The sequence below is a fragment of the Anguilla rostrata genome, chromosome 16 (genome assembly GCF_018555375.3).
Source record: "Anguilla rostrata isolate EN2019 chromosome 16, ASM1855537v3, whole genome shotgun sequence".
NCBI lineage: Eukaryota > Metazoa > Chordata > Actinopteri > Anguilliformes > Anguillidae > Anguilla > Anguilla rostrata.
The window spans coordinates 28,008,783-28,023,505 of NC_057948.1; the positions used below are offsets into that span (position 1 = coordinate 28,008,783).

The 14,723-nt window shown below is 44.2% G+C and overlaps 1 long non-coding RNA gene across 2 annotated transcripts in view; it reads left to right on the forward strand.

Annotated features, from left to right (window-relative positions):
• Positions 1-14,723, forward strand: part of LOC135242282 (uncharacterized) — an 80,214-nt gene that overhangs the window by 58,040 nt on the left and 7,451 nt on the right. The gene's annotated exons all lie outside the window — the stretch shown is intronic.

Below are 14,723 nucleotides of genomic sequence, written 5' to 3' on the forward strand. Positions count from 1 at the left end.
GAGAGACTTGGTGTTAAGTTGATGTGGAGCTTTAGGGCACCGTGTTTAAATCCAAAATCCTCCCTCAAAGGGAAATGTTGGTTCTGTATTAATGCGCTGGAGTTCTGCTGGATTTTCCAAAAGGCATTTTTCTCTGACCCTTTTCGCTCCATGACATGTAACTCTACTGTACTGCAGCAATGCCTGCATTCCCCTCCATATGATTTATTGGCTCAGCTTCACTGTACTGTAGAGGTGGGGAAGGGGTGAAGTCCAGGAGGTGGGGAACATTGATTTCACACATCAGGCATTAGAGTCAGTCTTTCCAGCACTGTACTGGATTGTAGAAGAGGCCTGTACTATATTTCTTCCCACCGTACAGAGCCGGTATAGACGCACTCTGTGTGGTGAGAACGTGTCTGTATCTTCCACCCAATCTCTGTGGTACTGGCATGTATAGAAGGGCAGTCTGTAGTGCCTGTCACCCCAGTGCACTGGCTTGTAAATGTGATCCAGATGGAGAGTGTACATATATTTTGTGCATCACCATCCTGCTGGCCTAATGGGTGAGACAGTACTCCCCCTCTTCTGCACCATGGCTGCCCACAGAGGGGCTTCTCAGGGTATTGTGATGTCACTGAGCTTATATATAGACCATATTCATGCTGACTTTTGAGGTGCATCCACCTCTGTGTCTACAGTTTTTGAGAGTAAGATTTGCGCTAGAGAAAGCAATAGAGTTTGTGTTGGGAAAGAGAAGGAGAAAGAGAGAAGGAGATGGTACTACTGTGTGCTTCCTGTCTAGAGCCTTCCTGTGCGGAAACTTTTGTTCCCGCTGTGAAGGTTATGTTTGTCTTTGCTGTGGTTTTCTCTGAAAGACAGCGGAGTGCCCTTCGCTTATTTGATTCTTAACACTCTCTTTGTTCTTTGAGGAAATGGCGGCAGCAGATTTTAAAAGCAATGTGAATGGAAAAAATACAATTGAATTAATCAGGAGAAATTAGTCCTGGAGGTACATGAAGAACAAAACAAAAATACCATTAGTTTATCCTGACCAAGGTAAAAAGACTTGCTTGTATCAATGTAACAGTCATTTGTTAAATTGCTTCAGAATTCTGTGGACAACAAGAACAAATCCCTCAAAATGACAGAAAAGCAACCCATGTTTGTGTCTCCTTAATTTATTCATTTTTATACAAACATCATTTACATAAGAACAACACAGAGAGAAAAATGTAGTCTGTGAAATATTGGTTTGAATGTTTTAAACTAGGTTAGCTAGGACAAGGGACTCCTTGAATTCATTTTTTTATTATTATTATTATGTATAAATTGGGTGCCCTACATGGGGCTGAACATGTCCAAAACTCACTCTGATTTGTCAGAGACCTACCATCTGCATCCGCGGATACGTTCAACCCCACTACCAATTCGGTAGAGTGTAGTCATTCATGGATCTCCTCTGAAACACAAGGTGTTGCCAGGCTGCATTTTTTTCTACAGCTAAGCTTGCATAGAGTGTAGTCATAGGAAGACCACGGCATTGACATGCAGGTGCACGATGAACCTGCAGGGGTCGCTAGAGCTAGGAAACAGACCCTTAACTGAATGCTTCCTCCCACACCCTGGGCGATGTTGCCCTGTGGAGCTAACGGTCACAGTCAGCACTGGTACAGTTCGGATTCTGTCTGGCATCGCCTGGCTCATCCAAGCACCCATAGTGAGGTGCCTTGACCGAATGAACCACCCAGCAGCCCATACTCATAGATAGCATTGTGCAGTGTGTAATAGGGCATTTACCAGAGTGCAGCTACAACAGAGTTCACAGAAAGCTTGGAAAACTAATATTTTCCAAGAATTTCAGTTCATCTGTACAGTTTGTTCTGTTCAGACTGTTCAGTCTGAGAGTGTGTCCAACCATTCACTCGAGAGCAACACTCCTCTTTCATTCAGAGTGAACTTAAAATTCTCTAAACCCTGTGGTACTTCAGGTGAAATTGCTGGTGGACTATTTTATTTTCTTGTAAGTCCTGTTCAGTTTCAAGGAGATATTTGTAGCTAAGCCTGATAATATAACTTTTTATTATTCCAAAATAATTAGATTGGTGAGACTTGAAATACGGCCTTACCTTTCTCACGTAAGACATATATTCAGCCACCTGTTTCACTCCTGTACTGGTATTTTTTAGTTATTTTTTTACATTTTTTGTGGTTACTAGTTATGCACCCTTTTTTTAAAAAAGAGGGGTTTTGGGGTGGAGTCTTGATACTGATGGTTCTTCACCAGTGTCTGAATCCCCCCTACTGCTGTTTTTCTCATACTGTTTTCACGTGTGGTCTCCAACTGCGAACCCCTTCATACTGCATGCTGCAGTGATTCGATTCTGGGCCTGCTACCCCCCCCCCCCCCGCGCACGTAGCATGGAGACATCCGAAAGCATACGGCGCGGTCAGCGAAAGGTGTCAGTCAGGAAAACATGCTCAGGGAAAAGCCTGCGTGACCACAGCTCAGCCCATCGGCGCCCTCAAATGAGAACCGTGTCCGCCAGCAGTGTGTCCACGCTCCCCGGTGATTGCCCTGTGTTTCTGCGTGCGCGTGAGAGAGAAAACAGCGTCTGAAACGCAGGCCGGTGCTGGCCGCTGAATCAACCGTGTCTATCAGGTGCCCTGTTGCTTGATTAGGTGTCTTTGGGAAAGGTCAGCTCACACGCGTTACCCTGAGTGATTTTTTGTGAGTGTACGTCGACGGTCAGGAGCTGATGCGCAGCGAGAGAGTGTCACAGGAGGTGGGAGGGACTCAGGACGGGGCCTTTGCTCAGAGGGAGGCTATGGAAGACTAGACACACACATCCCATTCCTTCTGCACACACAGGTAAAGGTATGCAAAATGGAGTGCAGAATGCAGATGGCTCCCCATGGGCAGCCCAGGAGAGGCTGCTTGTTTGTCATGATTTGTTTGGGTTTGTTCAATATGCACACCGGTCGCGTGCGTGATTTGCAGCGCCCCAGTTGCACACCGGAGCTATTTGTACACCGAGGTATCGAGGCAGAAATATCTGCGCGCGTGCTTTTAAAGAAGTACCTTTCACTCTTCCGTCTGAACAAATATATCTCTCTCGGATGGGGGAGGGTTTGAAGGACATTGCTCAAAGTGGCATTTCATAACGGAACACTTTCTCATCCTTATCACTGCGAGCTGGGAACTTTCCAAAAACGCTTCCTGACACGGCAGTGAAAGATCACCCGGCACTTGGCGTACCTGACTTGCTGAAGCATTACACATCATTTATGCCCCGTATGGGCATCCATTTATCTGTGTGGGAGTGTGCGTGAGTGAGCGAGCATCTGTTCTCTGCATCTTTATTTTTAAAGACTTGCAGACACATCATTTTAGCCTCAGGATTAATTTCTGGTGAACATTTCAAGCAGGTCTGCGCGTGTGTGTGTATGTGTGTGTGTGTATAAATAAATACATTATGCATATAAGGAAAAATAGTGTATAGCATGTATTCGTTCCAAGGAAGCTTATGTTTATAGTCTTCATTAATCGTGGTATTGCTGCAAATTTCCCTGAAGCAGAATAGCGAGTGCACACCGGCAGGCTTAAACATTTAGTCACACGGACAGCGCGGAATGATTGCGGCTCCTCCAGATTCTCCCGCGATGCCGGCCGCCGCGGGGCGTTCGTTTCCGGAGGGTGTGTAACTGTGTCCGATGAGCGACGGCGACGCCTGGGCCTCCTGTAATGAGCCCGGGCGGCAGCCAGACCCAGAATTACAGGCGCATCTCTTCCTTTAAAGGCAGTAAAGCATGCTGGGACGCGGTGAAATGTTTACAGCATTCCCATTGGCTCCCGCGGCAGCCCGTGCTGCAGAGGATATTACCGCTGCGATCACTCACTCCAGGCCATCAATCAGCGGCGGACGGTGGCGGCATCCTCCGCCACTTTTAGAGTCCGCGTCACAAGGACATTTTTAATGCATTCCCACAACACTAATAATGATCAAATGTAGTTAAGCATTTTTCCATTATTCATTATTTGCGTCAGGACCCATAAATATATTGATTTTAGTACGGCAGCTCGACCATAACTTCAGACACCCCGTCATAAAATTTGATGAAAAGTAAAAATGAAACTCTGGCCTGTCACATCCATGTCGAAGCCCACGGCAGAGATATGGCGTTGGAATAGAGGGGCTAGTGGGTCTGGGGTAAGGGGGGAGGAGAGGGGTGTGGGTAGGGGCTGAAAACGGTATAATTAAACTACACGCAAAATTTAAGATGACCCCAGCCTGATGGCAATCACTTTAATAACTAAATTGAATGCAGTTGGTTTTCTGTCAAGAAGAAAATATTGTTCGGAAACGGTCCACTTTTGGACAGCCGGAGCAGTTGGCACTGGAGTATGAAGTGACTTATGGGCAGCTTTTTCATTATCAGCGCTGGGGGGGCCGCGGTGACGGTTTTCCACATTGCCATGGCGGAAAAGGGTGCCAGTTTATCCTAAGCTAGTACATCTGGCAGGCACTGATTTGAACTAAATTCTGGGGGATTGCGGTCACACACAATCATCACATTGGATTAAAAGTTGTTGTGATTTTAAGCACTCAACTCCATTGCCAAAATCAATAAAGAAAGTCAATAGTTGGACCCACCACAGTTTTTCCACTTACCACTGCACCACCCAACCCTTCAGGCATGTTGAGCCTTGCTTACGTTTACCCTCTATAATACCTGAAGTTATCCCAAAGACCCCATCAAGCTAATCTTAATAGCTACATTTAATTAATTTTTGGACCAGTCTTTCTAGGTTCTTTATCCAAATTTCAATACATAGCGACAGTCGTTTCCTGTAGGCCACTTGGATGTCAGTGTGGGGGGAAAAGTAGCTGACTTTAACCTACCAGTCAGCTGTACTCAAATGCAGCTTCTCATGTAAAGATCCATAACCGGCTTTATTTTCTGTAAGGCCTGGTTTTCTGTATACAGTGTCTAGAAGAGGCACAATTTTAACACAATGTGGGACCTACTGATCCTGCTTCTGTAGTTAGTACCCTACCTTTTTTTTTTTTTTTTTTTTAATTTTTTTAAACTATGCCTGGTTTCTTATGGGAGAAAATGTAGAGATTAGTTGTTTTTTATTGTAAAAAAAAAAAGACAAATGGGTGACGACTGGTTTTGAGGAGAGTTGCTTGCCATAACATGTCACAGAGATTAATGAATGAGGTCTTCTTTTGTTTGTACATTGTGAGGTGTCTTTTATTTGCTTTGAATGGTGCAATGCTAATTACAACAGCACACGAATGTAATGGAATTTGTTTGGCACAGTCTGACCCTCATGTGCACTCTAGAAACAAATATAAACAAATATCTTTATATAATTCAATCTATGCAATCGCAAGAACAAGTCGCTTTTTATATATGTGTACTTGCAGGGATAATATACTATGATGTATGCATTTGTCAGGCGTATGGCCTGTAAACAGGTTTTCTTATGATTGCACGGCATGATGGGTGAAACTGGCTGCAACCTTGGTAGAACAACCAATCGGATCTATGGCTGCTTATTTCTTTTTTTTATTTTTAATATTGCCTTGGGTAAGCACACATGCGCACGCACACGCACGCACACACACACACACACACAAACACACACACACAGAGACACAGCAGCAGCAGTGTGATAAGGGGAATAGAAATAAGCTTTGGCGGTGCACAAGACAAGTGTCAGCGCGTCCTCTTCACTGGCCATAAAAATTAATTAAAAGAAAAGGAATTTTTATTGTGCTCTGCTGGTTGAAGGCGAGCGCATGGCTGCTGCTCAATAATAGCCTTTCCTGGAGGTGCTGTCAAAGGAGAGCGAGAGCCAGCCTCCTCTAGCTGAAAAATATTTGTGTGTGTGTGTCTGTGCACGTATGTGTGTGCCTGTGTGTGTGTGTGCGCATGTGTGCGTGTGTCTGTGCGTGTATGTGCACGTGCATTTGCGTGTGCGTGTGTGTGTGCGTATGTGCATATGTGTGTGTGCGCTTGTGTGTGTGCTTCTCTGTGCATGTTTATGTGTATTCATACAGTAAACTGTAATAAATAAGTAAATAAAATGCTGCATGTTTAACTTGCCGCTACATTGATCTCCAATGAGAATATTTCATATAAACAGATATTTAGTAGTTTTTTTATTAAGTAGTTTTTACTACATGTATTGATATTGCCTGTATACTTTATTCACACCGTGTACTGACTGTACTTCTCTACAGGGAGGATAGTCAGCCATCCTCATTGGTGTAAGCCTGCCTGTACAGGCACTTCAGCTTTGGGAAAGATGTTTTAAAGCCCTTTATCATAATTTCTACGCTTTGTCCTAAACAAATGCTTCTGAGGCACTGATCTGAGGCAAAACAGGAAATGGCTTTTTGAGTTCAGCAGGTGAATGGGGGAGCTGCAAGCTCTATCCCAAAACAGAACAATCAGCAAGGACAAAAAAGTCTGTCATACAGGGTGCCTTAAAGGAGATTTTTTTGTTTTAGGATTAGTTTGTTTTCTGTATTTTTCTGTATTTGTTTAAACTTTGCTTTTCATTTCCCTTATTTATCTAGCTCTGTTCAAAGGGGAAAATCTCCTTGTGGCAGGCGTGTTTGTCACAGTGGCGCCCAACGTGGGGCTCCTCCGGCACAGCAAAGAGGCACAGGAGGGCCAGCCAGGAAGCACACTGGACGAGGGGCGGCTGAGGTGTTCCCGACAGGGCTTCGGGCGGATCCTCCGGGCCAAGAATGGGGAGCGGAAGATGACCAGGGAGAGGAAGGAGGCAATCCTCAGCTGGGACGCTGAGGAGCTGCACCTGGCCGAGGAGGCAGGTCAGCGACGGGCGGTGCACGAGAGGTGGTCGCGCCGTGAGCTGGACTTGGCCGGGAAGGCGGGTCAGCCACGGGCGGCGCACGAGCGGTGGCCGCGCCGTTTTGCTTCCTTTCTCGTCCGTTTGGTTGTTTTTCGTTCTTTGTTTTGGCCTGGTTGGTTTGCCCGGAGCCCATGAGGGGATAAGCCTGCAGCCGCCCGCCAGCAGAGCCGACTGGCGGCCACCACAGCCACGAGGGTTCCTGGTCCCCAGCACCACAAGGCCAGTCCACCAGCCCACCAGCCCAGCCACCCCACCACAGCCCCTGGAACAGCCCAAGCCGGTGACGCCCCACCAGCCAGCAGAGCAGCCCAGGACTTCCCGTGCTCCAGGAGGGAGGAGGAAGAAGGGCTGCCTTGTCGTCCGAAGGAGGGTCACCGCATGTACTGGACTGTTCCGGGGCCACCCACCCTGATTTTTTTAAAAAAAATTTTTTTGCGTGTTTGGAGTGTTTTTGTTTTTGTTTGTTGTCTTTGGCTTTGTTGGGAGTGTGGGGGTGGGGTGGGGTGGGGGTGGGGGGGGGGGGGGGTAGGCTTCGGCCAGTGAGTCTCCCTGGCCTCAGTTTGGCGTTGGGGGTATGTGGTGTGGGGATGGCTGGTTTAAGCAGCCACACCTGCCCTGGGTCAAGCTAATTGGACCTGGCCAGTTGGATAATTGGTTGAGAATTAGATAATTGGCCAGGTCTAATTGGACCCGGGAACAGGAGTGGCTGCACCTGTGCGTAGTGAGGTAATCACTGCGCACAGGTTAAATCTGCCATCCCCACCCACACCAGGGAGCTTCCGTCATGACAGGGTTAACATCTGCTCATTTGGCTTTACCATCTTGCCAAACCCTCGTGGAATAAATGTGGACTGTTTTACCATCATCTCCCTGTGTCTCTGTGCTGGAGGGCCCCAAAGAAAGCCACTTCGGTGGCCTGTGGCAGGCGTGTTTGTCACACTCCTCAAAGGATATTTTTGGATTTACTCTGGAGATGAAGGGTTTAGGGAGGACCGAGTTGTTTAGATGAACAAGGCTCATTTTTCTTCGTGCCAGCAGCGATGCCCTCTTTTTTTGGCAGCTTCAAAAATACCTTTTGGTGAGACAAGTACACATACAGACACCTGGGAAAATCCACGTAATTACAAAAAAAATTACATTGCTTCTTTGTGCTTTGAACAGCCTGTATCCAAATGATGTGTTGTGCTCTATGAAAGATGGAGGGTTGGATTTGATCCCCAGGCATATGTGCAAGTTCAGCTGTGCAATGCACAGAGCAGCGGAGCAGAGGGGCGATGGGGGTGCTGCAGGGAACGGGTGCATTAAGCAGTTGAAGTTGGGGTCGGTGGCAGTGAAGTGATGCAGTGATTTTTCCCTGCAGTTTCCCTGGCTATCTCCGGAGATCACCAGGGAGTGAGCTTCGGAGTGGAGAACTGGAGAGATATGACTTACTTCAAAACTTTACGCTTTAATATACATTTATATAAATGCGTGGGCGTGTGTGCGCACGCACATACAAACGCGTTCAAACTTTCGTTCTGAGCACGCACATGGACACAAGCTAGGGCCTGAGCAAAATACAGACTAACACGCTCACTCACACACATATGAAGACCTAAAACACCCGTTCACAGAATCGCTGTGCAGGCTGTGTGTGTTCATGGACATACACACACACACAGACAAACACACACACCACAGTGTTCATGCATATGGTGGCATAATTATGTGCATAATTATATGGCGTATATTACATATGCATAAATATTTGATGAGGACCCTTGCGATATTTGTGTGCTTGAATGGTGAGATTATGTTAACAGGGCTCACTCAGTCCCATCTCTAATTTATCTCCCGGCTGAACAGCGCTGCTCTGTTCTGCTGTTGAAAGCATTTGTCTCGCCTGTCTGTTTGTGATAAGATACTGGAAATTCCCATTCAGGCCTGAGCATATGTTCCATGCAGTGCAGGGTCTAAAATCAGCTGAAACAACCCTTTTCACAAAACTCTGACGTATGTAACATTGCTTTTGTAACATATGTGACATTTGATTGTGATATAATTGTCTAATTCTTAGTTCCCTTTAAAAACAATGCTTTACCTGCCTCTCTTCACATCATTAAAAGTAAACAACTTCTATGATAAAGAAATGGTGTTTAGAAATCAGAGTATTGTGTGAGCCAAATAACCCACATCATATATAGGCTATATATATATATATATATGAACAGTATCATTACAGTTTGATTCGCACATTGAACAGCACTGCTGTGCCAGCCTCAGACAGTTTGTGCTCCTGCAGTGCCTGACTGATTGGTGACAGCAGCCTCACCACAGCTTCAGGACGCTCTTTGTTTATAAAATGGTGTCGTTAGACCTTGGAGCTCTCTGGCTGTGCTGGCTGGTGATGTATGCAGATGTATGCTGGTTCAAAAGCATGTCCGGGCTGGGGATGTATGCTTCCTTGAGTACAGGCACCCCCAGAGTGTGGGGTGGGGTGATACGAGGGGGGGGTGTCGTGGGGGGTTATCTAACGGCCAGTGACCTGGGAAGTGCGCTTGGCAGACACCTCATTTAATTTAATACATTGTATGGTGCACCAGTGGAAAGCGCTAGAAAGAGAGGGAGATAATCAAGAGCTCTGTTCTTTATAAGTGTGCACTGAGATGACATGGAAGAAATTGGATTTGGAAACGGCAAAGCAGAGCAAAGCCGAGCAGAACATGATTGATTCTGCTCAAGTGATCGCCTCTTGATAAAGAAAGTGTTTTTTTTTTTTCTTTAAAAAAAGAGGAAAAAGTCTGATGAGTTTCTAGAAATTTAATGGCAAAGTGATGGTGGAAAAGAAAAAAAAGACAATTTTTCATTATATTGCCTACTCCATGTGAAAATATCTTCCACATAAAGCATGTGTTTTGGTACAGTGATGCAGAAATGATCATAGTTAATCAAGCAGATGAATCATCATTATAGTTATTTGTGCTTTCAAGCAGGCATCTGTAAACAGCATGTTTTAATTCACGCAATGATATGTGCCATCTCTGCTTTAATAGAATGGAAACAGTCAAGTTTCCCCTGACCAACACGCATGGTTAAATAACAATGTGTCCAGACTCATGCATTTGTGATAGAAGCATCATTTATTCAGTTTAGAAACTGGTTTGTTGCTCTCGTCCTTAGGATGATTATCATTTGTGCATTGACTACAAGACACAATCTTAGCCATCTTCTTGAACTGGGGGAGAACTAGAAGCAAAATGGCTGTAGATTTCCTTGATCAGGAGTGATATCCCTGCTCCTGCATGGTACACCTTAGTCAGCGCAATGCAGATCAGAAAGAGCACATGAGTAAGAAAAGTCTTTCTCTGATGCTCGAATCCACAGCTGACCGCCCGTCTGAAACAGCGTGTTGTTTGGTCTCGGTGTTTAGATAGTGAGTCTGAGCCAGTGTAGTGATTCAGCCTTACGGCCTGTGAGCAGGGAGAAAGTTTGTCCTTATCCTGACCACTGATGTTGGAGGAATCTCTGTTCTGAATCACACTCAAACATTTTCTGCAAAAAATAAATGGGTCTGTGCCCATCCGGTAGAAGAGTATATGTCTATGAAGAGACTGGCGTACAGCATACTTTGTTAGAGATGTAGTCGCCCTATAAGGGCAAACTGGCGAGGCATGAAGAACTGGCATGTCTGGTATGGAGACTGAGAGTATGAATTGGTTCATAATGGGTGGTTATGAAAGCTGGGTGTTATAATTCAGGGCATGAATAACTGAATTGGCCCAGGGCTCTGGGCTGTTCATTTGGTTTTAGGGCATGTGTTTGTACATGTGTGTTGTATATTCCATATCTGTGTGTTTGTGTTTGCGTGTGTTTTCCAGCACTGAGTGAAAATGTAGCGGAATTATTTATTATCTGCTTGTGTTCTATCAATAATATGGCTGCTGGCAGCCCCTGGTCCTTTGGTCATGCACCCATTGATCAAGCAGAAATGCAAATAGAAACAAGAAATGATAAAATGATAACAAAACACTACATTTCACTGTATAAAAGCCCTATAATAATTCCAAAACAAAAATATATTAATGCACTTGATTCATCATTTATAAATGGTGATTAGAATCCTGAAATAACAAGTGTGTGTGTCTGTGTTTGTGTGTGTGTGTGCGTGCGTGCGTGCGTGCGTGTTTGTTTGTATGTCTGTGTCTGTGTTCAGAGGTCCTGCTGTGAAACCCAGTTGAGACAGAGAGAGGGACTCCGGGCCCTGCTGGTGTGTAATTGGGTGCGAGTGTCGCATTGTTACGGAGAATAATCCTGTCAGAATAATCTTCCGTTGTGGGGTTTATTAATTGCACTTAACATGGCAATCTTGCTGATTCAGGGGCTGTGTTTGCATATGAATTCTTCCCTGCAACATCACATCACAGCAATAAATCCCCCAGTTGGATGAAAGCAAAATAGACTGGCTAAGCATGTTTTTAAATCTGGTTTTAATTCTCTTTGCTTTTTTTTTTTTTTATCTTAAAGGCATATGGTTTCTGTTATATGTAGACAGTACAGCCCTCTCCCATGGGGCAGCTGCTGTTGGGATTCCTTTTTAATGAAAAGAAACAATAGTAATTAGCATTGCAGAGTTTGGTGATTAGCCATTGAGGCAGGATTACATACATTACCGTACTATGCATATGTTGATTTTTTAAATGAATATTCACGTCAGCTTTTCAAAGATGGTTCTTGGAGGAGATTTTTTTTTTTTTTTTAATCTTAAATATATATTATTTTGGCACCCTTTTCTTTGTTTCAAAGCACTGCTTGGTCCTTTTTATTTTTCCTAAATGGAAATTTGAATTGCTTTACTGTAGACTGCCTGGGCTTCCTCTGTCAAGACATAGCATCTTAAAACCATAGGTCAGGCCTAAGATTTGTGTAATAGCCACTCGGAGCACTATAGTGAGTGCATTTCTGCCCTGACTTGGCTATAAATACTTCGTGGATGTTCCTGTTTACCACTGCCATTTATTTTCCAATGGCCAGCTCTTCTAATCTGCCCCAGACAAAATTCTTGTGCTGTTTGTATTGTAAGCACTCTCAAATAAATCACAATAAATGATTGGTAAGTGGGTAGGTTTTTCTGCTATGCATTATAACAACACAAGCTTTCACAACCAAGTGGGCTTTATTCTATTATTGAAGTGTGAATATGTTGTGGCCTTCTTGACAGTTAAGTTGGTTATATAGGCTGAACAGCAAGGAATTGGTTTTCACAATGGTGAATTCACAGAAATATCGGGAATATTAGGATCTAAAATTAGCATTTGTCGTGCGTCCTTTGTCTTTCATGAATGATGGTTGGGAATTTGATTTAAAATGAAAAACTGCAGCATGCCTTTATATGGACCTTAACATTGTGTACCTGCACATTGTTATTCAAGCAACTTCATTTTGTGTAAAAGCAGAAACCAACAAATGATTCAAAAAGTAGTTTTTGTAGCACCTAGTTATTTTGAGTCTTTATTTAGTTTAGTTTTAGTTATGAACTTGATTTGTAAATTTCATATAGAGAGAACCAGATGTTTAAAATTGAATCTTTACTGTACAATATGGTGGCTGTTATCATAGCCAACAAATGAGCATTTCATGTAGGCCTACAGTATTTGCATTATGTTGTATCACAGCTGTGAGTGAAAACTGTTCTCTGGAACCCAGGAGTCTTTTGGGCGCTTGTCGATTCTTCCCCCCCCCCAAGCACTGATCCCAGATCAGCGTGTACTTTTGCTTATAGTGTTTGGAGCTAAAGTTAGGGCTGCTGGGTAAGTCGAACCTGGATTAGTTGTCAGGTGCCGAAGCAACCTGGAGCCACCCGGAGCCCTCTCCTGCCGGATCCCGGTGTCTGGTAGCGAGCAAAGGGAGGAAGTGGGGGCAGTAAAGTGTCTCTCAGCATGGCCCCGTTGCTGGCCGCCCTGGGAAGGGCTCTTTCGTGTAGCGTGCCACAAGGGACCTCCGGCCGGGGCCGTAAACTTAATGAAGTTTGACTGAACTCATCAGGGCTCAGAAAAGGGAATCGCGGAAAAGCAGAAAACCAGATGCTGGAAGCCTTGAATTTCCGATAGACGAGGGCTCGCTTTGAGGTCGTTACCTTGGCGCAGGAAATCCAGCTTGGGTGAGGGAAGGAAGAGGGTCGGGGTCAGAGAGGGGGTGGCTCACCTGCCATGGGCCCTGCTCAGTGGGGTGATCCTGCTGGTGTAAACCACATGCTCCATTTTTAACTCTGATCCAACTAGCCTTTTTTATTTATTTTTTTTTAGCTTCCCATCACTGAGAAAATAGCCACTTCTACCGGTTGAGAGTCAAAGAAACCCAAACGGCCTTTCTAATTCCAGCGGAAATGCGTGTTTTTGTTATGCATTTTCACTATCCGTGTTATTATTATACTCTCATCCGGATTGCTTGGTTACCATTCTGCATTGTTTGGTATTCGTCACAAGCTCACAATTTTTTTGTTTGTTTGTAATTATTGTTATTGGCTTCATTTGGCTCGTTTCTATATGTCTGCTTCTCGCTCACGGTTTAATTCTGCCCTTTGAGGCATATCCTTTCTTTTTTTCTTCTCTGGCTGGTGGCAGGAAAGGACTTACCATGCATTTCACGTTGATGCCGGAGTGCGTTGCTATGGTGGTTGCTAGGGATTTAGTCGCTAGTGACGTGAAAAGTCCAAATATTAAAGGTGTCCTTCTGAGGCACGGCTTCTTGAAACAGCTAGAAATCAGCAATCACATCTTTGTTTATTGTTCTCTCTCTCTCTTCCCCCCTCCTCTCTCTCTCTCTCTCTCTCTCTCACTGAATTTATTTCCTTCATTGAAAATGAGAAATGGATAAAACAAAAATAAATTTATGTAAAATACCAGTATACCTCCTTGCAAGCACGGCTGTTGTAGAACGATTGCATATTGGCACCGATGCTGTATTATATTGTATTTGAAAGAGGTTGGAAAATCTGAGTAGGTAAAGGCCATCGGCTTTGTGCTCCTCATAACTGTTTTATAATACAGTCTGTCCACCTTAAAATGGGCACAGATATAAACCTAGTATAACCTTATTCAGCTGGGCTCTCCATGCTCTGTGCTTTAAAATGTCCTTGTTAGATGGAGGTGAAGAAATAATTGCCCATGTTGGTTTATAGGGGCTGAGGACATTGGCTCTGTTGTGAATGAGGTTAAAGGCAGCCTCTATTAGCTGACTAGAATCTGAAGACATGAATGCGGAGTTAACTCATGAACATGGAGGAGATATTTAGTGTCCTCGGCTACATTGTTCCAAGATTTATGAGTCCTTAGCCCTTTCCCTTCTAAATAACATGATTGCTTTTTTTGTAAAAGGAACATTTAACAATCATTCCAGAAAGAGGCATTTGCATTCTGTTGTCTGTCTTTTGCAGTGTCTCTAGTTTAGTAGGAAGGAAGTGAGCAGGTGCTGTTACTGTTTGCAGTTGAGCGCTCCAGTCTTGTCCCCTATACCTCTCTGGACTGAGGGATAAGGAATTGCTTGCATGTGTGGTGCATTTGAAAGATATGCCCTAATTCAACTACAAATATTTGTAAAAAAAAATATATATATATATATATATATATGTTTTTTGATTTCCCATGATATACGTATTTGAGATTTTGGACCGGTTTCAAAGCCTCCTTCAGAATAGTCGTCCTCTAGTTCTAGTTCCTCGTCATGAATTGTCATGGCGACTAGATGCATTACTTTGCTGAATGTGCCTGCAGTATTCCAGGGACAAATTGCCCCTCTCAGCAACAGTATTTATTTATTTATTTATTTACTTACTTATTTTGCCAGTTAATTTTTTTATGGCCAGTTCAAAATGTAT